The sequence below is a fragment of the Bombina bombina genome, chromosome 6, assembly GCF_027579735.1.
Source record: "Bombina bombina isolate aBomBom1 chromosome 6, aBomBom1.pri, whole genome shotgun sequence".
NCBI classification, from domain to species: domain Eukaryota; kingdom Metazoa; phylum Chordata; class Amphibia; order Anura; family Bombinatoridae; genus Bombina; species Bombina bombina.
In genome coordinates, this window is record NC_069504.1 from 1010546976 (window position 1) to 1010570909 (window position 23934).

General features: G+C 39.2%; 1 protein-coding gene across 1 annotated transcript in view; it reads right to left on the reverse strand.

The window, feature by feature from the left end:
- Positions 1-225, reverse strand: part of BPGM (bisphosphoglycerate mutase) — a 135270-nt gene extending 135045 nt beyond the window's left edge. Inside the window, exon 1 of the mRNA XM_053718726.1 lies at positions 7-225. The gene's annotated coding sequence lies outside the window, so the exon portion shown is untranslated. The remainder of the gene's footprint in view (positions 1-6) is intronic.
- Between the last annotated feature and the right edge of the window lie 23709 nt (positions 226-23934).

Genomic DNA, 23934 nt, shown 5'->3' on the forward strand with positions numbered 1-23934 from the left:
ACTCACCTCTAGTAACTGCTCTGTATGACAAGTAACGTTGTTTTGCAGTCTGGGCAGGCTCAGCTGCTGCAGCAGGATGTCTACGGATCTTGCGGTGCTGTTGCACAAGCCGTGTTGCTGCAGACAGATCTGGCACTGATGTGTAACAGCAAGCTATGTTGTTGTGGTAGTCACACTACTCAAGCTCCCCTCCCTCTGCTACAGGATGCAGCAACCCAAGCTTCTTCTTTTCTCTATAGCTGTTTATTAATGACCCGCCTACCAGCAGTATTGATTGGCAGCTATGTTATCCAATTGTTAGCAGGAAGCGTGGGAGTAATAAGGCAACTCTGTGTTTAAGGTTGTTTCTATCCTTGCTGAGTTCATTGCTTGGGGGGTTACGTGTCTGTGGCACAAGAGATATTTTTGATTAATTTTATTATACACCTGCTGAAGGCTTATACGCTATATATTTTATTGTAATATCAAATATTTTCTGTTACACGCAAACACTGCATTGAATATTTACCTATTATACACCTCTCATGTTAATATGTAAAAACAAATCTGTAGAAAATAACCAGCTATTTAAGAGCAAGGCATAACCAGCTTTTTAAGAATAAGGTATAACCCAAAAAAAAAAAAGTATAACAATGTGGTATAATTAACCAGCCATTTAAGAATATGTCATAACCAAAAGATCCTTATAGGAATATACAGCAATATTACAAGTTTTGCTCTATATCAGGTGCATAAAGAACACACAAAAATGAGCGTTATCACACTTTCCATAGCGCTGCCATTACGAGTTACTGAAAAACCTCTTGTGCGGTATGGTGCGTTAAGCTCCATACCGCACAAAACCAAAGACCTGACTTGACGTGCTTGTGCACGCTTTCCCCCATAGACATCAATGGGGAGAAAGTGTCAGAAAAAACTAACACCTGCAACTGCGGAATGGCGATCCCCGTAATGCAGCCCCATTGATGTCTATGGGTAAAAGAAAGTTGTGAAAACCTAACACCCTAACATTAACCCATAGTCTAAATACACCTAATCCGCCGCCCCCCTACATTGCTGACACTAAATAAAGTTATTAACCCCTAATCCGCCACTCCCCGACTTCGCTGACACTAAATAAAATTAATAACCCCTAATCGGCCGACCCCGGACATCGCCGACACTAAATAAACTTACAAACCCCTAACACGCAGGCCCCCCAAATCGCGACTATTAAAAAAAACCATTAACCCCTAATCCCCCGTCCACCCACATCATCAACACTATATAAACCTATTAACCCCTAAAACGTCGCCTCCCACATCGCCAACACTGTAATAAAGTATTAACCCCTAAAACGCCAGCCCCCCACATCGCAACTAATTTGTCTGAAGTGTTTGCCGCACTGAGCTCCTCAGGCTGTCCATGGCAGAACGCTAGTTTGTTGTGAGGTTATTTTTCCACTTCTTAGCCAACAGTCGTACGGGCCATTGGCGCCATGCCGGATAGCTAGCACGCTATTGGCTAAAATCACAGAACTAGCGTTCTGCCATGGGTTGCCTGAGGAGCTCAGGGGTGTGGACACTTCAGACAAATAAAGGAACTTTCAGCATGATATACAAACATACATGTATAAGTATCTGTCTCTTATCTCTCTCTCTCTCTCTCTCTCTCTCTCTCTCTCTCTCTATATATATATATATATATATATATATATATATATATATATATATATATATATATATATATATATACAGGGAGTGCAGAATTATTAGGCAAATGAGTATTTTGACCACATCATCCTCTTTATGCATGTTGTCTTACTCCAAGCTGTATAGGCTCGAAAGCATACTACCAATTAAGCATATTAGGTGATGTGCATCTCTGTAATGAGAAGGGGTGTGGTCTAATGACATTAACACCCTATATCAGGTGTGCATAATTATTAGGCAACTTCCTTTCCTTTGGCAAAATGGGTCAAAAGAAGGATTTGACAGGCTCAGAAAAGTCAAAAATAGTGAGATATCTTGCAGAGGGATGCAGCACTCTTAAAATTGCAAAGCTTCTGAAGCGTGATCATCGAACAATCAAGCGTTTCATTCAAAATAGTCAACAGGGTCGCAAGAAGTGTGTGGAAAAACCAAGGCGCAAAATAACTGCCCATGAACTGAGAAAAGTCAAGCGTGCAGCTGCCAAGATGCCACTTGCCACCAGTTTGGCCATATTTCAGAGCTGCAACATCACTGGAGTGCCCAAAAGCACAAGGTGTGCAATACTCAGAGACATGGCCAAGGTAAGAAAGGCTGAAAGACGACCACCACTGAACAAGACACACAAGCTGAAACGTCAAGACTGGGCCAAGAAATATCTCAAGACTGATTTTTCTAAGGTTTTATGGACTGATGAAATGAGAGTGAGTCTTGATGGGCCAGATGGATGGGCCCGTGGCTGGATTGGTAAAGGGCAGAGAGCTCCAGTCCGACTCAGACGCCAGCAAGGTGGAGGTGGAGTACTGGTTTGGGCTGGTATCATCAAAGATGAGCTTGTGGGGCCTTTTCGGGTTGAGGATGGAGTCAAGCTCAACTCCCAGTCCTACTGCCAGTTTCTGGAAGACACCTTCTTCAAGCAGTGGTACAGAAAGAAGTCTGCATCCTTCAAGAAAAAACATGATTTTCATGCAGGACAATGCTCCATCACACGCGTCCAAGTACTCCACAGTGTGGCTGGCAAGAAAGGGTATAAAAGAAGAAAGTCTAATGACATGGCCTCCTTGTTCACCTGATCTGAACCCCATTGAGAACCTTTGGTCCATCATCAAATGTGAGATTTACAAGGAGGGAAAACAGTACACCTCTCTGAACAGTGTCTGGGAGGCTGTGGTTGCTGCTGCACGCAATGTTGATGGTGAACAGATCAAAACACTGACAGAATCCATGGATGGCAGGCTTTTGAGTGTCCTTGCAAAGAAAGGTGGCTATATTGGTCACTGATTTGTTTTTGTTTTGTTTTTGAATGTCAGAAATGTATATTTGTGAATGTTGAGATGTTATATTGGTTTCACTGGTAAAAATAAATAATTGAAATGGGTATATATTTGTTTTTTGTTAAGTTGCCTAATAATTATGCACAGTAATAGTCACCTGCACACACAGATATCCCCCTAAAATAGCTAAAACTAAAAACAAACTAAAAACTACTTCCAAAACTATTCAGCTTTGATATTAATGAGTTGTTTGGGTTCATTGAGAACATGGTTGTTGTTCAATAATAAAATTAATCCTCAAAAATACAACTTGCCTAATAATTCTGCACTCCCTGTATATATATAAGAATAGCATTGATGTCTTGCAATATATCAACAGGATTGTCAGTGCGGCCCCCAGTAATACCAAATAGGCTGAGGATGGAGTCGAGGCTCACTTCTGTCACTGGCTCCACCAACTTTATGAAGGCTGATAAAGTTTTGCAAAGAAAGCTGGGGCTGTACAGTGAGATATTTCATCCAGATGCTTACAGCTGTTCTGGCTGACCTGCACTCTCTGCCTCCCTTTGCTTCAGGGGAGTCCCCTCCCATTCTAGCAATTTTACCACCACACATGGCCCTTACTATAGCAGTTAGGCAGCAAAACAAAGAATTATACACAAAAAAAATTACGTCATGCACCAAGTTTGTGCCCCCCCCCCCCCCCTCCCTGCAGGGGCGCCCAAAGGTGGTTGCCTAGTCTTCCTCTGTTGTAGCACCGGCCCTGTCGTCAGTAGGGGAAACAGATAAAAGGCAACTTAGGTTCAAACAGGGCAGTGCAGGTGCCCATTACTTTATAGAAACTCAGTGGAATTTAGAAAACCAACAATTTTCAGAGTTAAATTACAGGAAAAGAGGACAAAATAAATAATGAAAGTACATTAAAAAGTTTTTTAACCACACACAATTAAACATTTAATATAACAATCTCATACTGTTTAATATTCCTTAACTTCTGAATGGACCTTTTCATCCTCCACCTGTACCTCAATAACTATGGTCTAACATCTATAAGAAATTTATTACAGATTTACCCAGGCATGAAGAAAATTTATCATCATGTGACCTGTTCAGCTAACAGAATCATCTTATTCCTCATACAAATAACTTGCTACCATCCATTTAAAAGAAAGTGTCTTTAGCTGTGGCTTACCTGAAAAAAAATATTTCTGATTATAGATCACAGTTTTTTTTAAGATTTGGAGGGACTCCTGTCAGAATCTGTAAATTGAAACTCATTTTACTTCTGTATCTCATATGCAATCCAATGAACATACCAAAATAACTTTCAAAACTTTTAATTTGTAACTCCCATTTTATGCTGCTTTGGGTACCATGCTAATGTGCTACCATCCAATTCTAGCCTGTTTTAAGTTCCTGTGACAAATTAATGATTACAGTATGTTTTATGCTGATTAGAACCAATTTAAGAAACTATTAAATGAGACTAAAGTACTATGGAACAGAGCTGTGGACATACATTAGTTTCCTGCTCTGTCTTTCAACCTGCTGACTTTGGCTACCTACAAAAACACCAAATTTCATCATGGTTCCAATAGGCTTGGTCCCTGTTATACTGGTCCAATCAATATACCTCATGATGTTTTATGTAAGTTGGTGTAGTTTATGACAATGAATAGTTTGAATTCCTTATTTCCTGTTTCTAATCAATACTCTGTTCATGCTCATCACATTAAATTTGTTGTTAAAAGACCAAGGGGTCGGCACAATCCTTTATGAAAATGTATCTAATGATTTTCAACAGAAAAAGTCTACTGTGATTTCTGTAGATAAATTATTTAAAACAATTATCTAAGCAATTGTGATCAACCCCAAGAGCTTGTTGTAAAGAAATAAATAAATACAAATACAATTTTGATTCTCATGGAGTACAATAAGTTCTTTATATCATATTGACTGGTGGCTATACTCCTGAAGAGATTCCTGCCCCTGCTCTTACTCATGACTTTCCATCCTGTGATACCTTATTTATGGTGACCAGGACAGCTGCCATTGAAGAGGCCTACTGTAACACAACACCGATCTTGAAATTAAGTTGTTATTCTTCATAATTCTGCATATGCTTAAAATATATTTTCAGGCCCCCTTTTCTGCTAATCTAGTTCATGTTGACTAACAGATTGTCCTCTCCTTCCAAGTTGCTGACCTTTTTTGTCTAGTTATGCCATATATGAGTGTGTCTAGTCATACAATATCTTTAAGTTGCTGTCTCAGACCATCCCAGACTACTAGATTTGCAAAAATTCCTGGCTACACGATTGTTAAATCCTAATCTGCTTTCAAGTTGCTGACCCAGTTCATTCCAGATTATGAGATTGGCAAGTCGCGTTCAGTCTATTTAGGTTCCTGCCCTTGGCCCATCTATATGAGCTTTGCTTCTGCAGTAGGTTCCCTTAACATATCTATTCAAATCAGCAAATACTAGAAGACACAGCTATACAGTAATATACTTTCTTTTATGTGTGTTCTGTTCTGTTATTTAGGACTATTTACTTTCTTAGTCTATTGCAATATATCCATGGTTCTTTAGAATGTGAATTCTTTCTTTTTGTTTGTCTTTTAGACTCATCCTGTCTGTCTATGGCAACTGTTTCTTTGTGGGGGAAAAACATCTGATCTTATTTTTAACAGGCCGGGTGAGAGTGTCACTTTCGCTGGGCCCGCTCTTTGGGGGGCACCACACTGTTATCAGGGTTGAGGGTATGGAAAGATGCAATTTGCATCCTGTATTTATTTTATGAAGAAGTGTTTAGGGTAGCAGGAGGTTTTATTATATAGTGTTATTCTTTATAAAACACACATTGAATGTTGGGATAGGGATGAGCATTACTGGAGGAAGGGAATAATGGGTTTGGGCTGAGGGGTCCCACAAATGTGTCTTTCCCAGAGGATTCCTTGTTTACTGTATGTGGGAACTAATGGTTTCTCGGTCACCGATCCAGGGTTTAAGATAAAAGACTATAGAGTGACTCAACTTGAGAATCTGAACCTACAAGTGCCCATACTGATGTATGTGTTAAGGAGGTTATGTAAGTTTAATGTGACCACATTAGTCTCATGGATCATTCATGTATAAACTTCTATATAATCTGATTAATCTAGCAACTGCAAGCAATTTCAGCAAATGAAGAAATAATGCTGCTCAATCAATATTTCTGGTAAAAGGGCTTGATGTTTTTGGCCATTGATTAGCTATGCATAGGGGAAACATATTTGACAAGGTCTGTATCTTTCCACTGTGATTTTATGGCTGATCAGCATTTTCAGTTTACCTGAAAGTCTTTGAACAACATTTACATTTTTTGTGAATCCTCTGTATAATACACCATCACAAATGCAATACTTGATCTTAAACAACTTTGTATTTGTTCATTATGATCCAATAGTAAAGGCTTATTCATTATTACCCCTTAACACTCATATACTTGTCATGATTATACAAATTTAGGGGTAATGCTCTTTTATGAACACTTGCACTCTTTTTGTATAATCTAGCTAGAGTTATATAAAGTCATTAATGACATTTACTTATTGGAATAAAATCCTTCTTTTGGCAGGACTCAAGTTTAGAAACCAGAAGTCTTTTTCCAACAATAGCAAATAGTTCTCTCTGAGCCGGTTGAACTAGCTAGCCAAGCTTCACGAAAACTGCCAGCCAATGTATCTTATTGTGCTACTTCTTTCATTTCCCCAAGCATATTATATTTATATAAAAGCTCTGTGTATACATTCAAATATTTTATGTTTTCTATAAGACCTTAATGCTATGCTAAAAAGAATCAGATATAAGCTCTATGCAACCCTCATTTGTGTATACAATTTCAAGGGATTAGCAGGACACAGAACAGATCTGTCTAGTTTTATGTTTGCCAAGAGAGAGCATATAAGGACTCAACTATACATGGGACATATGACTAGTTTATGTACATCCTATAAACGTAATGTCCGTAAAGTATACAGAAGAAACAAATTTGTTAAAGGAACTGTCTACTTGAAAATGTTTATTGCTTAAAAAAATAGATAATCCCTTTATTATCCATTCCACAGTGCATTTGCATAACCAACACTGTTAAATTAATACACTTTTTACTTTGTATCTAAGTCTCTGCAGACTGCCCCTTATCTCAGTTCTTTTGACAGACTTACAGCAGATCCTTCTAGTCAATGGGGCCTTCAGGCTCGCTGGAAACAGCAGTTAAGAAGCAGCAGTCTTAAGACCGCTGCTCCTTAACTCGTCCGTCGCCTATTGAGTTGATTGACACCCCCTGGAAGCGGCCGATTGGCTGGAGGGGGCGGCATCATGAATCATGTCCGCCACCATTTGGTAAATTAACCCCAATGTCTCTACTCAGAGAGTACCATAAGTAAAAACGTAACCGCACTAACCAAATGAAGCAGAAGCATGCGAAGCCCAACAGCGATAAATGAAAAGTCCCATGACAATGATTAACACTTCTCAGGAAGGATTCAGATTGCAAAAGTTGTATTATGTTTGGCTTATACACCGTACAAAGGGATCTGGTTTCAGTTATACTTTCACACTATTTTACCTGTTTTTTTTGTGCTTATTATCTCCTTTTGTGATATGCAAGTTTTAAAATTTTAAAACACATTTATTTAAATAGCCAAAATACATATTATAGTATTTACTATACATACATATTATAGTATTTACTATACATACATATTATAGTATTTACTATACATACATATTATAGTATTTAAATGTATACTACATACATAAAATAAAGTGCATATACATGTACAATATACCCACATCTCCCAGCTCCTGTAGGTTTATTATTCATGTTTTGCTATTGTATTGTAACAAAAGGGGTTACATTTCTATGAATACATGTAAATTGTATTTATATTCAATACTATGCAAGGTAGAGAAGTATAGTAAAACGCCTCTTGATAGCAAGACGGATCCCATTTTAAAATATTCCTACTATCACAATGCCTTTAACTCGTGCTAAGTCTCATTCTCGCTGTCGTGATTTTCACTAACAGTACAAGCATCTTCATAACCGCTTTAAAATGGGATCACGCAATGTTGAGTTTCAAAGGAACCTACTGCAATCCATTTTTATCCACACTACTGCTAAACCATCTGCACCATTTCCGGTTTGGCATGATCGGAAAACAAGATGGAGATTATGATTTTGAAAGGACTTATGATATCTTCTTATAGTGGATTTTTACAGTACTGAAACAGTAAGGTATTGACCTGCTCCAATGCAATACTGAATCTACATAGAAGATGTAAAATCAAGATTAAACCTTTTTGTTTGGGTTTTTATAGGGGTAAGTCCAAACGGTCACAACAGTGTGCTTGCGCCTACATTATTGATCTTTTAAATGGGATCACATTTTGTATCTATGCAGATACAATGTTGCAATGGAGCGGGTTCACACTGTTTCAATGCGGTAGCTTAGTGAAAGCGGGCTGCAAATAATCTGTCCAAAGTACGGAAGAGGAGGAGGCTGGAAAAGGGGTGTAATATGTGGGTGTGCCTCCTGCCCTCCCATACCGCTACAACCAGCTTGCTATCCAGATTCTTCCCCTTCAGTTCTTACAAATCACCTACCTTGGTGGCTGTGTTATGACAGGGAGCATGTGGCCTATGAGCTGCCAGTCGGCCTTCGTTGTTTTAGGGTACCTTACTTATCTGAGAGATTTCAAAGCAGCAGCAGCTGAACATTTGAGGGGTGAAGAATCAGTCTGGACAGTGGGCATTGTCATCAGTGGGTGTGTCAAGTGAGTGACATTTTCTGTTCTGGGAGGGGCTAGGTAATCAATAAACCTGGATCTCTGCTGTTTACCAACTTTTATGATATGCAGCGAATGCACTATATATATCAAAGACGAGAAATTGACATAGAATAACATGAACTAGTGGACCTGGAGAGGTTTAAGAGACTGATGAGATTGGTTTATTATCCGTTTAAATAGTACTTAGTTACAAGGAAATTCATGAGTTATTATTAATGGGGCATACATATCAATAATGAATAACACTGTAAAAATGTTTAATTAAGAAAAATAAAACAACATTCCAATGTATACTTATTATTTATTTATTTATTTTGATTTGTATTTTGCTGTAAAATATCATACCCATGCTTGTTCCATTTACCTCAGAAAGTCTGTATTGACTTCATCATATTTAAGCATGGTTTAATTTACCTGAGACTGCAACATTCTACACAGTAATTTGTTATCATAAGTTGATTTACATCTAACCTAGGCTATGTGTTTGGCTTTTGCAAATGTCAAGGGTAGATCTTTCCCCTTTATGACATAGTGGCTGTTGTGATGTGGATTGGCCGTTTATACTGGGTAAAGATTGGTTAGAGAATCAGTTGACCACACCCCTTTTGTTGGATCCAGTATTTGTAAAGATAGATGTGAACACCAGGATGTTTGGTATGGTTTATTTTACTGGATTTGATCGGATTTAAATTTATTTAGTTTAAGTGCCAATATTAATAGCCATCTAGGTATCCCTGACAAAAAAAACCCTTTTATTTATCACATTAAATTGTAAACACATAATTAGTCTAGATGCAATTGATTGTATAATTATTCACATATGGTACACAATTATGTATTTGAATTTGCAAGCCAATCTTATTTTCTATGTTTTGGATGGTTATTTTGTAGAAAGTGTCTTGCCACTGGTTGCTTTGAGTAGCCTTCCTTAAATCTGTCTGTATGGCACTTTTGTGATTTGCGAGTCTTTCTCTGAACATAGTACAGGTTTTTCCTATATAAAACCGGCCACATGGACAAGACAAATAATAGACCACATAGTCAGATGTACAAATAAGGTGGTGCCTTATGGTATATATGTTTGTTTTACTGGGGTCGTGAAATTCAGTCCCTGTTAATAGCGTATTACAGGTGACACAGTTTCCACATTTGTAAAATCCATTTTTCACTTTATGTATCCACATAGTATTCTTCCTTCGTGGATCAATTTTCATTAGTAAATTTTACCACCTCAGTAAAATAAAAACATACAGGGAGTGCAGAATTATTAGGCAAATGAGTATTTTAACCACATCATCCTCTTTATGCATGTTGTCTTACTCCAAGCTGTATAGGCTCGAAAGCCTACTACCAATTAAGCATATTAGGTGATGTGCATCTCTGTAATGAGAAGGGGTGTGGTCTAATGACATCAACACCCTATATCAGGTGTGCATAATTATTAGGCAACTTCCTTTCCTTTGGCAAAATGGGTCAAAAGAAGGACTTGACAGGCTCAGAAAAGTCAAAAATAGTGAGATATCTTGCAGAGGGATGCAGCACTCTTAAAATTGCAAAGCTTCTGAAGCGTGATCAAGCGTTTCATTCAAAATAGTCAACAGGGTCGCAAGAAGCGTGTGGAAAAACCAAGGCACAAAATAACTGCCCATGAACTGAGAAAAGTCAAGCGTGCAGCTGCCAAGATGCCACATGCCACCAGTTTGGCCATATTTCAGAGCTGCCACATCACTGGAGTGCCCAAAAGCACAAGGTGTGCAATACTCAGAGACATGGCCAAGGTAAGAAAGGCTGAAAGACGACCACCACTGAACAAGACACACAAGCTGAAATGTCAAGACTGGGCCAAGAAATATCTCAAGACTGATTTTTCTAAGGTTTTATGGACTGATGAAATGAGAGTGAGTCTTGATGGGCCAGATGGATGGGCCCGTGGCTGGATTGGTAAAGGGCAGAGAGCTCCAGTCCGACTCAGACGCCAGCAAGGTGGAGGTGGAGTACTGGTTTGGGCTGGTATCATCAAAGATGAGCTTGTGGGGCCTTTTCGGGTTGAGGATGGAGTCAAGCTCAACTCCCAGTCCTACTGCCAGTTTCTGGAAGACACCTTCTTCAAGCAGTGGTACAGGAAGAAGTCTGCATCCTTCAAGAAAAACATGATTTTCATGCAGGACAATGCTCCATCACACGCGTCCAAGTACTCCACAGCGTGGCTGGCAAGAAAGGGTATAAAAGAAGAAAATCTAATGACATGGCCTCCTTGTTCACCTGATCTGAACCCCATTGAGAACCTGTGGTCCATCATCAAATGTGAGATTTACAAGGAGGGAAAACAGTACACCTCTCTGAACAGTGTCTGGGAGGCTGTGGTTGCTGCTGCACGCAATGTTGATGGTGAACAGATCAAAACACTGACAGAATCCATGGATGGCAGGCTTTTGAGTGTCCTTGCAAAGAAAGGTGGCTATATTGGTTACTGACTTGTTTTTGTTTTGTTTTTGAATGTCAGAAATGTATATTTGTGAATGTTGAGATGTTATATTGGTTTCACTGGTAAAAATAAATAATTGAAATGGGTATATATTTGTTTTTTGTTAAGTTGCCTAATATTTATGCACAGTAATAGTCACCTGCACACACAGATATCCCCCTAAAATAGCTAAAACTAAAAACAAACTAAAAACTACTTCCAAAAATATTCAGCTTTGATATTAATGAGTTTTTTGGGTTCATTGAGAACATGGTTGTTGTTCAATAATAAAATTAATCCTCAAAAATACAACTTGCCTAATAATTCTGCACTCCCTGTATACCATAAGACACCGCCTTACCTGTACATCTGACTTGTCCATGTGGCCTGTTTTATATCAGAATAACTTGTACTACGTTCAGAGAAAGACTCGCAAATCCCAAAAGTGCCATACGGACATCATTTAAGGAAGGACACTCAGAGCAACCAGTGGCAAGACACTTTCTAAAAAATAACCATCCAATATGGGCACTTAGATCAATGCTCATAGATAGAGTTACACCTTTGAAGAGAGGAGGTGATAGAGAGAAACAACTACTCAAGTGTGAGGCACAATGGATTTACAGATTAAATACACTTGTACCCAATGAACTAAATTTACACTTGGACTACTCTTTGTTCTTATGACTGATGCCTAAAGTTTTTTTTTAATTTAAAGATGTTTATGAATTAACTGAGAAGGTAGAAAGGAAGTAAGGTGAGCTGTATGGTTACCCGTTAATCAGAAGGTAAATAAATGTAGGTATAGTAAATTCTTTCACTAACTATTTAGTAAGTTTTGTATGATAAATCTGAATGAATTAGTTTATAGTAGCCAAAAGGGACAAATAAGTTGTATTGTACACTTTAAAATAGGAATCTTTAAACCCTTAATATTAGTATTGTGTAAGATTATATGCAGGCTCTAAAATAAGTGAAACATATAACACTAAAGAGTTAAAATATCAGCAATGGTTTATACCCATAAGTATCAGTATTAAGTGAAGTACTGAAAGTAATCATTACCAGGAGTATTTAAATTTAGCCGTAATTTTGAGGTATATAATTTGCACTTCTTGCAGGACAATAAAGGGACACTGTACCCAAATTTTTTCTTTTGTAATTCAGAAAGAGCATGCAATTTTAAGCAACTTTCTAATTTACTCCTATTATCAATTTTTCTTCGTTCTCTTGCTATCATTATTTGAAAAAGAAGGCATCTAAGCTTTTTTTTGGTTTCAGTACTCTGGACAGCACTTTTTTATTGGTGGTTGAATTTATCCACCAATCAGCAAGGACAACCCAGGTTGTTCACCAAAAATGGGCCGGCATCTAAACTTACATTCTTGCATTTCAAATAAAGATTCCAAGAAAATGAAGAAAATTTGATAATAGGAGTAAATTAGAAAGTTGCTTAAAATTTCATGCTCTATCTGAATCACTAAAGAAAATTTTTGGGTACAGTGTCCCTTTAAGGAATGTGTAACTGCATTAATGGTTCAATTATGCTATAGCTAAATAGCGTAAGCTAAGCAATAGAAACAGGTTATTAAGTTATATGCACCTTTAACACACTACACTGACTATCTTGATAGTTGCTTTCATAAAAAACACGCCTCCCTGGTAAGCAATACAGGTGTATTTAGCATCACTTTGGTTACATGTAAATATCGGCGTTTACACACCAAGAATTTGGGAATACTGAAGACAAGCTGCTCCATAACAATATACAGCCATCATAAAAGTAAGTTTTTTGTTTAGATGTCAGTAGCTTGAATGAAATTAGAAAATATGTGCAAGCTAGACCACTTTGGTAAAAAAAAATATAACTATGGTATCTAGATATTGTATAGTTGTCATGAGATGCAGGACACATGCAGGACACAGCAATGATGGTACAACTCTATTTTATTACAGAGCACAGAAACATACATCTAGTCAGGTTGATTTCTATAACTAACTTCGACACAGACAACTGGACCTAAGCCCCGCCCAAAAACAGTGACATCACTTCCTGCTCTCATCACATCTTCCCCCTTTTCAAAGGGCGAAGCATACGTTTGAATATAACAAATAACATGGTATACAAACAGAGTATACAAAAACATTTTTGAACAGTATAACAAATAGGTTACAGGAAAAATAAACAACATAAATTACATACTGACTTGAACATCGGGGTAGACTACCCTAGTCCACAGTGACCATGGGATTATTCTGCCCATACTTCCGGTCACTGTTCTAGCTAAAGTTAGTCCCGATATCGGGCCGGAAGTTTCACCACTCTTCGGCTTGATGTAACTTTGCATGAACTATCCTCTGATAAAGAAGAAGGTGAATAAGAGTCCGCTGGAGGCAAATACATATCCCTACTGTGATCTTGCTGAGGGGAAGGCACCCCTTTTAGAACAGGGGATCCCACCGGCGGTGGTACTGAGGCATCCAGTTCCAAACTTTCAGGTACAGGCTGAAGGCTGAAGATGTTTTCGGTTGCGGCGTGTAACCGTCCCTCCATCAATAAGGACTACATAAGACCTTGGTTCTGGAGAGCGTCCAATTACCGTAGCAGTCGTCTTCCATTTCTTCTCATCGTCCAGTTTAATTCTGACACTTTGCCCCGCATTTAGTTCCTGTAAGGGCCTGACAGAATGTCTCCTGTCGTAGAAGAAACGATAGCCCTTTTTGGCCTCTTCATCCCTCCTAAGGACTTCGTCCCGAGGAATAGAGCCAGTCGGCTTGAAGACACCCACTGAGGGTAAGGTGGTGCGAATCTGGCGTCCTAGCATCAGCTGTGCCGGGCTAAACCCAGTGGCTTGGATGGGCATCGCCCTATAGGACAAGAGGGCTAGGTACGACTCAGATTTCTTTAAAATTAACTTTGTTGTTTGAACTGCCCTTTCAGCCATTCCGTTGGCCTGCGGGTAATGTGGACTTGACGTGGAATGTACAAAGTCATATTCCCTGCTGAAAGCACTGAACTCCGTAGAAGCGAACTGCATGCCATTATCACTCACCAGCTCCATTGGAATGCCCCACCGGGCGAACAAGCTCTTCAGACGAATGATAACGGCTTGACTTGTGATATCATTCAAAGGTGCAATTTCCAAATACCTGGAATAGTAGTCGATCACAACAAGGAACTTTTTCCTGTGCAGTTCACACAAATCAGCAGCTATTTTCTGCCACAGCCCTGCAGGCAGCGGAGTAGAAATCAAGGGCTCCCTTCTCTGAGTAGGCTAGCGTTCCCGGCAAAAGGCACATTTAGACACGTGATTTGCAATGTCGGAGCTGATCCCAGGCCACCACACAGCTGTAGCTGCCCTCTCTCTGCACTTTGTAATGCCTAGGTGGCCATCATGAATCCTGTTTAACATCTCCTATCTCATGCTGACAGGAATAACGATGCGATCTTGGAACAGCATCAACCCATCCAGCCGTGAGCTGAGACCTCTCTGACTGGTAAGAACTTAAAGACAACCAGGCTGCCCGGCTCTCGGGACAGCCTTCTTTTATGTACTTTATAACCTCTTGCAGATCTGTGTCCAAATATGTCTCTTTCTTTATTTCTTCCAGTTTCCTTGAAGAAATGGACTTTGAGGCCAGAACCCAATCAACATACACTTTCACGTCCGATTCGGTTGAAGACTCTTCAGCAGCAGCCAGCGGGAGCCTGGATAGTGTATCTGCCACCACCAGTTGCTTCCCCGGCACATGCACTGCCTGAAATTGAACCTGAGTACTGAGTAGTCTCATTACAAGTATCTGGCATCTTAAGGGTGTTTTGTCGATATCGTAGGAGTTGATTAGAGGGACAAGCGGTTTATGGTCAGTCTCTAGACTAAATTTCTCCAAACCTACAAGGTAACGCTGGAAGCGCTCACAGGCCCAAACCGCAGCCAGGCACTCTTTCTCAATTTGAGCGTATTTTGACTCAGCAGCCATCAGTGTGCGGGAACAGTAAGCGATGGGCTGTAGTTTATTTTCATTTAAATGCAGGAGAGCAGCCCCCAACCCATAACTGCTTGCATCAGCACTAACCACAGTCTTTTTGGAAGGGTCGTAGAACCCCAGCACTGGGGCAGACCCCAGCAGGGACTTGGCCTGCATAAAGGATTTTTCTTGTGAAGGTCCCCAGACCCAGGCAACGTCTTTCTTTAGCAACTCTGTGATAGGGTGTAGAACTGTGGATAAATCTGGCAGAAACTTGCCCACATAATTTACAAGGCCCAATATTTGTCTTAGCTCATGTACATCAGAAGGACTTTTCATCTGTTCAATAGCACACATTTTCTCTGGGTCTGGTTTGATGCCATCCCCATTGATAATATGCCCAAAGTAACATAATTCAGTTTTCCTAAAATTACATTTTTCTTTATTTAACTTCAGCCCAGACTCTTTGATAGCCTGCAGCACATAACTTAAACGCTGATCATGCTCCTCCACTGTAGACCCATACACTAGAATGTCGTCCATGACGACTGCCGTGCCCACGTGGTCACTTAGGAGAGAACTCATTTCCCTTTGAAGTATTTCAGGAGCAGAGGATATCCCAAAGGGGAGTCTGCAGAAGCAAAACCGACCTACCGGTGTGATAAAGGTAGTCAGTTTGCGGCACTTTGGATCTAGGGGGATCTGCCAAAAGCCGCTAGAAGCGTCCAATGTAGAAAAGAACTTCGCCCCAGCCAACTTTGGAGCTATATCTTCTAATGTCGGCAGAACAAATCTCTCTCTCTTCACTGCCTCATTCAACCTTTTCAGGTCCACACAGATGCGCACCTTTCCGTTTTTCTTTGCAACAGGAACAATGGGGGCACACCAATCAGTTGCTTCAACAACCTCTTCAATAACCCCCATAGACTTCATGCGCATAAGCTCCTTCTCCACTTGAGGCATGAGCGGGAACGGAATTCTACGGGGAGTAGAAATACTGTATGGGACTGCGTCACTTTTAAGTGCTATACGGACTGGCTTGCAATTCAGTAGGCCCAATTCACCAAACATAAATATCTTCGGAGATCTCATTCACTCTGGCCACTAGGCCCAAGTCACAGTCTGCTTTTCTGCTCAATAAATTGCTAACACACTGACCTCGAATCACATGCACCCACATAGTGAATTTCCTTTGCCTGTACTCACAGCTGGCAAGAAATTTTCCCGCACAATCACCGGGACTATGGACCTTTTTAGTAACCTTCGCCAGCTGGGGCTGTCGAGGTAGTTTCATAAATGCAGCAAAAGACATTACAGTGATATCTGCTCCTGTGTCAATCTTAAAATCAACTTTGGCTCCCATTACAGTAAAAGTAACCTTCCAATCGTCCTCTGAGCTTGGCCGTTCCACAACAGACCCCACAAAAGACACTTCCTGACCCTCTTGGTCACTATCCCCCTGCATCTCCTTAATGTTTTCAGTTTTACACACCACTTCAAAATGGCCCATTCTGTTACATTTTCTGCATCTTTTATCTCTGGCCGGGCATATAGCACTCTGATCATGGGCACGGTTGCACCATGTGCATCGGGTATGCTGCGCCCATCCACCTCTAGGTCTATCGATTATTTTAGATCTACCGCTCACACTGTGCCTTTCACTAGCAGTTTTCCTGAACTGTTGCACTTCAGCCACAATACTCTCAGACCTCAGATCAGCACTTTGCTTTTTCACCAGTTCACTCTGGTGGGCCATCCTAATAGCCCCATCTAATGTTAAATCAGGCTCTAACTGCAGACTTCAGCATCTGCAATTCCAATAACTATTCTGTCTCTGATTTGCTCTTCTTTAGCAACACCAAACTCACAGAATTCAGCTAGTTCATACAGGCTGCGCACAAATGACTCCACAGATTCTCCCACACGCTGATTACGTTTGTGAAAACAAGCTCTCTCATGAATCACATTTCTTTTGGGCACAAAGTGGGCACTGAGTTTATCCATAACTATATCAAAGTTAAATTCTTCCCCTTCTTGGAAAATAAAAGCATTGAACACTGGCTCCACATCCTTCCCCATAGAGTATAAAAGAGAATTAACTTGTACTTCACCACTCTCCTTGTTCAGTTTGGAAGCGATCCTGAAGCGCTGAAACCGCTGACACCATGTGGGCCAAGCTGCAGGCTGAGAGAAGTCAAAAGGCTCAGGTGGGGTAAACTTTGACATCATCATCGATCAGGAACAGAAGCGCAGGCAAGAACTTCTGACACCATGTCATGAGATGCAGGACACAGCAATGATGGTACAACTCTATTTTATTACAGAGCACAGAAACATACATCTAGTCAGGTTGATTTCTATAACTAACTGCGACACAGACAACCGGACCTAAGCCCCGCCCACAAACAGTGATGTCACTTCCTGCTCTCATCACAATAGTAAATAGTTAGGTGCCAACAATTTTCAAACATGTGGCAATTTTAGTATACTGGGTATCCTTAAAAGTATATAAAACAACTAAAATGCCTGGATCTAATGTGGAACTCTGGTACTAAACTTTACCACTAAATTTTGTTAGATGAACGAAAGATAATGATAATGGTAATCTAAGTCCAACAATTGAAGTTTAAAAATAAGTTAACACAATAATTAAGTTTAAAAACATAAGGAAAAAATAAATGGATTAAAATGTATTTGTAAACCAATAAGAAAAAATGCAATTAAGTTAAACTAAATGGAATTAGTACTTTAAGAACATATTTGTTTATTTTTGCTTGACAAAAACAGATAGTATTATAATGAATTATTTAAAACTGAATAGCAACCACCTTTGTGTATATAGTCCGCTTAGATAAATGCATAATGCTGTATAGAATAATTAGTGATGTTTGCACACATTAATGGATAATATGGAAACAAAAAGTCACAGATTGTTTTTATATACACTGTATGTGTGTATGCCTTGTCTTTGGGTAACACAATGTATGCATATTGATTCTATAGATATTGATGTCTTGAAAAAGGCTTATAGATAAGTCGAAACATCGACATTTGTATTTTAATGAATTATGGAAATAAAGCAAAAAATGTTAAGACCTGAGAGTGCCCTTCAGTGATTGAGGCCCATTTATCAAGCTCCGTACGGAGCTTGAGGGCCCGTGTTTCTGGCGAGTCTTCAGACTCGCCAGAAACACAAATTATGGAGCAGCGGTCTAAAGACCACTGCTCCATAACCCTGTCCTCCTGCTCTGAGCAGGCGGACAGGAATCGCCACAATTCAACCCGATCGAATACGATCGGGTTGATTGACACCTCCTGCTGGCGGCCCATTGGCCGCGAGTCTGCAGGGGGCGACGTTGCACCAGCAGCTCTTGTGAGCTGCTGGTGCAATGCTGAATACAGAGAGCGTATTGCTCTCCGCATTCAGTAATGTCTGTCGGACCTGATCCGCACTGTCGGATCAGGTCCGACAGACACTTGATAATTCGGCCTAATCTCCCTCCCCCAATGTCGGCGCAACCTACCTACATTTATTAACCCCTTAATCTGCCGCCCCAAACGTCGCCGCCACTATTCTAATTTTATTAACCCCTAAACCTAAGTCTAACCCTAACCCTAACACCCCCTAACTTAAATATAATTAAAATTAAAAGAAAATTACTATCATTAACTAAATTATTCCTATTTAAAACTAAATACTTACCTATAAAATAAACCCTAAGCTTGCTACAATATAACTAATAGTTACATTGTAGCTATCTTAGGGTTTATTTTTATTTTACAGGCAAGTTTGTATTTATTTTAACTAGGTAGAATAGTTATAAAAATAGTTATTAACTATTTAATAACTACCTAGCTAAAATAAATACAAATTTACCTGTAAAATAAAACCTAGCCTAAGTTACACTAACACCTAACACTACACTACAATTAAATAAATTCCCTACATTAAATACAATTAAATACATTAAATAAAATTAGCTAAATCACAAAAAACCCCACTAAATTACAGAAAATAAAAAACAAATTACAAGATCTTTAAACTAATTATACCTAATCTAATAGCCCTATCAAAATAAAAAAAGCCCCCCCAAAATAAAAAAAACCCTAGCCTAAACTAAACTATCAATAGCCCTTAAAAGGGCCTTTTGTGGGGCATTGCCCCAAAGAAATCAGCTCTTTTACTTGTAAAAAAAAAATACAAACAACCCCCCCAACAGTAAAACCCACCACGCACACAACCAACCCCCCAAATAAAACCCTAACTAAAAAACCTAAGCTCCCCATTGCCCTGAAAAGGGCATTTGTATGGGCATTGCCCTTAAAAGGGCATTTAGCTCTATTGCTGCCCAAAGCTCTAACCTAAAAATAAAACCCACCCAATACACCCTTAAAAAATTCACTACAACCCCTGATGATTTACTTACCGTGAGAAGTCTTCATCCAAGTGGCAAGATGTCCTCAATGAAGCCAGCAGAAGTGGTCCTCCAGACGGGCAGAAGTGGTCCTCCAGACAGGCAGAAGTCTTCATCCAGACGGCATCTTCTATCTTCAGCCTTCTGATGCGGAGCGGCTCCATCTTCACGGCATCCAGCGTGGAGCATCCTCTTCAAACGACGTCTTCTTCGGAATGAATATCTCTTTAAGTGATGTCATCCTAGATGGCGTCCCTTAGATTCCGATTGGCTGATAGAATTCTATCAGCCAATCGGAATTAAGGTAGAAAAAATACTATTAGATGATGCAATCAGCCAATAGGATTGAACTTCAATCCTATTGGCTGATCCAATCAGCCAATAGGATTGAGCTTGCATTCTATTGGCTGATTGGAACAGCCAATAGAATGGCAGCTCAATCCTATTGGCTGATTGCATCAGCCAATAGGATTTTTCTACCTTAATTCCGATTGACTGATATGCACCTTAATTCCGATTGGCTGAATTCTATCAGCCAATCAGTCTTCATCCAGACGGCATCTTCTATCTTCAGCCTTCTGATGCGGAGCGGCTCCATCTTCACGGCATCCAGCGTGGAGCATCCTCTTCAAACGACGTCTTCTTCGGAATGAATATCTCTTTAAGTGATGTCATCCTAGATGGCGTCCCTTAGATTCCGATTGGCCATCTAGGATGCATCAGCCAATAGGATTTTTCTACCTTAATTCCGATTGACTGATATGCACCTTAATTCCGATTGGCTGAATTCTATCAGCCAATCGGAATCTAAGGGACGCCATCTTAGATGACATCACTTAAAGAGATATTCATTACGAAGAATACATCGTTTGAAGAGGATGCTCCACGCCGGATGTCTTGAAGATGGAGCCACTCCCCGTCGGAAGGATGAAGATAGAAGATGCCGTCTGGATGAAGACTTCTGCCCGTCTGGAGGACCACTTCTGCTGGCTTCGTTGAGGACATCTTACCGCTTGGATGAAGACTTCTCACGGTAAGTGAATCTTCGGGGGTTAGTGTTAGGATTTTTTAAGGGTGTATTGGGTGGGTTTTATTGTTAGGTTAGGGCTTTGGGCAGCAATAGAGCTAAATGCCCTTTTAAGGGCAATGCCCATCCAAATACCCTTTTCATGGCAATGGGGAGCTTAGGCTTTTATTTGGGGGGTTGGTTGTGTGGGTGGTGGGTTTTACTGTTTGGGGGTTTTTTGTATTTTTTTTTACAGGTAAAAGAGCTGATTTCTTGGGGTCAATGCCTTTTAAGGGCTATTGATAGTTTAGTTTAGGCTAGGGTTTTTTTATTTTGGGGGGGCTTTTTTTATTTTGATAGGGCTATTAGATTAGGTGTAATTAGTTTAAAGATCTTGTCATTTGTTTTTTATTTTCTGTAATTTAGTGTTGTTGTTTTTTTGTGATTTAGCTAATTTTAATTAATTTATTTAATTGTATTTAATGTAGGGAATTGATTTAATTGTAGTGTAGTGTTAGGTGTTATTGTAACATAGGTTAGGTTTTATTTTACAGGTAAATTTGTATTTATTTTAGCTAGGTAGCTATTAAATAGTTAATAACTATTTAATCACTATTCTACCTAGTTAAAATAAATACCAACTTGCCTGTAAAATAAAAATAAACCCTAAGCTAGATACAATGTAACTATTAGTTATATTGTAGCTAGCTTAGGGTTTATTTTATAGGTAAGTATTTAGTTTTAAATAGGAATAATTTAGTTAATGATAGTAATTTTATTTAGATTTATTTAAATTATATTTAAGTTAGGGGGTGTTAGGGTTAGGGTTAGACTTAGGTTTAAAGGGTTAATACATTTAGAATAGTGGCGGCGACGTTGGGGACGGCAGATTAGGGGTTAATAAATGTAGGTAGGTGGCGGCGATGTTGGGGGCAGCAGATTAGGGGTTAATAAATATAATTTAGGTTGTGGCGATGTTAGGGGCGGCAGATTAGGGGTTAATAAGTATAATGTAGGTGGCAGTGATGTTAGGGGTGGCAGATTAGGGGTTAATAATATTTAACTAGTGTTTGCGAGACGGGAGTGCGGCGGTTTAGGGGTTAATATATTTATTCTAGTGGCGGCGATGTCCGGAGCAGCAGATTAGGGGTTAAAAAATGTATTATAGTGTTTGCGATGCGGGAGGGCCTCGGTTTAGGGGTTAATAGGTAGTTTATGGGTGTTAGTGTACTTTTTAGCACTTTAGTTATGAGTTTTATGCTACAGCGTTGTAACATAAAACCCATAACTACTGACTTTAAAATGCGGTACGAATCTTGGAGGTAGAGGGTGTACTGCTCACTTTTTGGCCTCTCAGGACAAACTCGTAATACCAGCGCTATAGAAGTCCTATAGAAAAAAGGGTTTACGAACTTTACGTAAGTCGGTTTGCGGTAAGGCCAAAAAAGTGTGCGGTGCCCCTAAACCTGCAAGACTCGTAATACCAGCGGTAGTGAAAAAGCAGCATTAGGACCTAACACTGCTTTTTCAGCTTACCGCAAAACTCGTAATCTAGCTGAAAAATAGCAAGAGAACAAAGAAAAATTGATAATAGGAGTAAATTAGAAAGTTGCTTAATATTGCATGCTCTATCTGAATCATGAAAGAAAAAAAAATGGGTTCAGTGTCCCTTTAACTCTTTGATTCAAGAGATGTTGAAAATGTGAACGTAAGTACATTAATTTGCCCTTGCTGTATTTTAAAAGGTCACAATATTTACCATACTTCCATGCCTCTGATTAGTATATTTTACCAGAGCTCAAATGTATTAATGCTACGAGCAATGTTTATGTAACAAAAAGCGGTTTGAAAAGAATGCATGCGCTATTGACACTTTATATAACTTCCTTTTTGGGCTTAAAAATATGGTTTGGTCTTGTGTTCTTTCTGTGATTCTGTAATGGATTTTATATGGTGTTAAATGAGCCTTGCTATTTTCCTAATATGCCATTATGTTTTAGTTTCTATGTACAGCTGTGTCTATATAATCTTTTGGATTCCAATAACGTGTTTAACTGCACAATATATTTTTATTTTTTTCATCTGATCTTATTTCTTCTGTAGTAATACAGTTTCCAAAACACATTTGTTTGATAACCTTTGTATCTTGATGATATTTACAGGGGTCAGTGCTATATTATAGACTTCCTTAACTCCCCTTGATGGATATATTATTTGGTAAAAAATAGAAATATGAAGGAAGTGATTTTATGTGTGTATTTAGTCTTTGAGGTTTTATTTGCCATTACTTTGGTAATGTTTTGTTAGGCTATTACTGTATATGGCAGAGTATTTTCTTGTCTTGCGTGTATTGTTTTTCTCATTAAAAAAATATTGTCAAAGAAACTGTGTTTTACAGTACTTATATGTGTTATTATAATTTCCATGACATAGGGATACCAAGATAGGTGTTTGGAGAAAAACATAATTATGTTTTTTTCCAAACACCTATCTTGATATCCCTATCATGATGATGATAGTATCAGGAATGTAAGGAGTTAATGTTTGTGCTCCATAACCTCTGGAAAATATGTTTCATGGCTCCAGATAGCGTCAAAATACACATCTTAGAACTGAAAAAGCACACCACACCGCAGACTTCTCAAGGCTAATCCTGCTATACAGGGAGTGCAGAATTATTAGGCAAGTTGTATTTTTGAGGATTAATTTTATTATTGAACAACAACCATGTTCTCAATGAACCCAAAAAACTCATTAATATCAAAGCTGAATAGTTTTGGAAGTAGTTTTTAGTTTGTTTTTAGTTATAGCTATTTTAGGGGGATATCTGTGTGTGCAGGTGACTATTACTGTGCATAATTATTAGGCAACTTAACAAAAAACAAATATATACCCATTTCAATTATTTATTTTTACCAGTGAAACCAATATAACATCTCAACATTCACAAATATACATTTCTGACATTCAAAAACAAAACAAAAACAAATCAGTGACCAATATAGCCACCTTTCTTTGCAAGGACACTCAAAAGCCTGCCATCCATGGATTCTGTCAGTGTTTTGATCTGTTCACCATCAACATTGCGTGCAGCAGCAACCACAGCCTCCCAGACACTGTTCAGAGAGGTGTACTGTTTCCCCTCCTTGTAAATCTCACATTTGATGATGGACCACAGGTTCTCAATGGGGTTCAGATCAGGTGAACAAGGAGGCCATGTCATTAGATTTTCTTCTTTTATACCCTTTCTTGCCAGCCATGCTGCGGAGTACTTGGACGTGT